This window comes from Chrysochloris asiatica, unplaced genomic scaffold (genome assembly GCF_000296735.1).
Source record: "Chrysochloris asiatica unplaced genomic scaffold, ChrAsi1.0 scaffold00079, whole genome shotgun sequence".
NCBI lineage: Eukaryota > Metazoa > Chordata > Mammalia > Afrosoricida > Chrysochloridae > Chrysochloris > Chrysochloris asiatica.
Window position 1 is genome coordinate 12,816,439 of NW_006408597.1, and position 2,879 is coordinate 12,819,317.

Sequence of the window (2,879 nt, forward strand, 5' to 3'; positions counted from 1 at the left end):
TTAATTGTTTTTTTTTTTTTTTTTTTTAAAATTCAGGTTAACCCAGATTTAATTATAATCAAAGCATTTTAGATTATGGCAGACTTACTCGGACAACCCATTCATGTGTTGGCATAGTGCAAGCTTTGAAATTCATAAATCCTCTAGCCCTCATTTTTTTTTTTTTTTTGAAAATTTCAGTTTTGTATTTTACTTGAGCCACATCATCCTGACAAAACATTAAAATAAGTTTTAAATAGACTGATTTATTTCATGCACAATGAAGAAGATCTAAACAGGAAAACCATTGCAATTTTATCATATGCCAAAATTTATCTTTCAAAACAAAGGGGCTTTAAAAAATTAATGGAAAATTTCCATAATCTTTCAAATCCATTTTTTCACAAATGTTTGTTTTTATTAAAATTAAACATTAAAAAATATTTTCCCCATTTTGCTTTTAAGTGTTCTACCTTGTAATGGAGGTTATGTGCCGTGGAGTTGGTTCGGACTCATAGGGACCCTGTACAGGGTTTCTGAGACTGTAAATTTTTATGGGAGCAAAAAGCCTCATCTTTCTCCCACAAAACAGTTGGTAATTTCGAACTGCTGACCCTGCAGTTCACAGCCCAATTCATAACCACTATGCTAACAGAGAGTTGATAATAGTTCTGGATAAAAAGCTTTTATGAAACAGAAGAGGGAGTATTGACTTAGAATGTCCTTATTTCAGGACAGTTTTTTGCCTTTAAAAAGTTCAATGACCTTGGAAAAGTTTTTGCTTTTTTTTTTTTTTTTTAACTGTCCAATTAGACTTTAAAAAAAAATGTTTTATTGTGAATTATGTGATAGTTTACATGGGAGAACATTAGCATAACATTCATTCTATCATATATTGTTTCATTGCCATGGTTACAATCTGCTCCATGCGTCATCAGCCAACCAAAGGGTATAACCTACAAGCCTGACCCCTGGTCATCAGCATGCAGCCCCTCTCCCTCTCTGATTCTAGAGTGCCCAGCTGCTCCATCTCTCCACATCATCATCTCTACCTCCATCTCTGGCATCACTGTTTCTCTGGGTAGGGTCCCGTTCTCCACTGTTCTCCCTTGATGGTCCCAGGGACCTCTGCTCCTGAACTGCAAAGTCCATCACTCCCCGCCTTTTGCTACAAAACGTCCACCTTTACATTACCAGCTATCACAGTCAGTCCTGATAACAATCATTCACTATTGTACCACATGAGTGCTATAACCATCTCCTTTCATCAGCCCTGCCCAGACAGATTTGACACTACTCAGTGGAGATGCTACCATCCTTTGCGCCTCTCTATCTAGGCTCCCTCTTGAAAGCTTGTAAGCCAGTCACTTCTTGCCTTTGTAGCCCTCCTCCCCCCGCTCCTCCCCCCATTTTGGGTAACCAATGTCCAAGTTGCCCATCTCTGTCCACCCTGTGTATGGAGGGGGTGGGAATGATCCTCACTGTAAAGATTTGTTCCCTCTTTTGAGCTACTATATCCATAGGTGTAGGTCAAGTTCATTAAATTGTATCAGACTATTCTTTATTTCCTCTTCTTTCTTCTTCTAGTCTAGTTCTGATCATCGAGTCATTGAAGCCAGGTCAAGTGGGTATTATCTGCAAGTATGGGTGTTCTTGTGCATATGCCTTCTCTTCTTATCAGCTGGATGCTTCATTTCCACTCTAGACCTCTGTGGCTATGTCACCGACTCTGGGACCAGGAGACCCCAGGTCTTGCCACACTGCTGGTCTCCACCCAGCTTCACAGGAGTCTGTTGAACATGGTAGGGCTTAGTTTGCAGTTTCATTGTTGTTTTTCCCTCACTTCCCCTTACCAGTGTGATCACCAGTCAAAGTACATGTCTGCTCGTGTATTCCCATTGAGTCTTAGTCTTGGAAGGGAGTTTGCCCTGAAGGAACCCAACCACTTGCTTTGATGCCTCCTGGATGAGCAACTTGCTTGTTCTTATAGTAGTCAGTTGGACTGCCATTATTGTTTTGTATTTTTCCTTTAGGTCTTTTTGCAAGAAGTATCTTCTGTTCTTCTAGCTGCTCTAGGCTGATCTGCTTGTACTTTCCAATGGAAATTTCCCACCTCAGAAGATCCTGGATGGGGTTTAGGATTCCACCTATGATCTTATGTAATGCAGAGCCTCCTCAGAAAGCCTCCTTCACTGGGCATGTTGTTGTCCCAATTTAGGTATTCTAATCAGTTATAGGCAGAAGACGGACTTACAAGCTTTCTATGGTGATATTTCTGGCTACTCCTTTCTTTCCCCCTCAAGTGTCTATTTTATAATAGTATGCATGGGAAACCAAGATTCAAAAGACAGCTAAGCATCTTAACATTATTTCCCCCTTTTTACCCATTCAAACCATGTATCAATCCCTGTGTCCCAGAGCCCTGTTCCAAGGTTGTGCATACACTTAGCCCATGCAAACCTGCCTAATTGTTTTCCCATCCACCTTGTTCTTCTATTCCCCTCCCCCTTCTTGTGTATTGCCAACACCCCAAGCACCCAAACTAACCTGTGTCTATTCCCTACTCTGTGCTACAGATTCCCCTCCCTACCCTCACCCCACCTCCCCCATATGCCAGTAACCAGCAAAGAATCCCCTCCCCCTTAGTATGGGTTCTTTTTCTTAGTCTATTACAATAGTGGTCCTATGCAGTATTTCTCCTTTTGTGACTGACTAATTTCACTCACCATAATGTCCTCAAGGTTCATCCATATTTGGTGATAGCTTACAGATTCCTTGTTGTTCTTTAAGGTAGCATAATATTTCATTGTGTGTATGTACCACAGTTTGTTTATCCATTCTTCAGTTGATGGGCACTTAGGCTGTCTCCATCTTTTTGCTATTGTGAGTAGTGAATATTG

At 40.7% G+C, this 2,879-nt stretch overlaps 1 protein-coding gene across 2 annotated transcripts in view; it reads left to right on the top strand.

The window, feature by feature from the left end:
• The window catches only part of SMOC1 (SPARC related modular calcium binding 1), a 314,710-nt gene that overhangs the window by 181,500 nt on the left and 130,331 nt on the right, over positions 1 to 2,879 (top strand). The window lies entirely within an intron of this gene.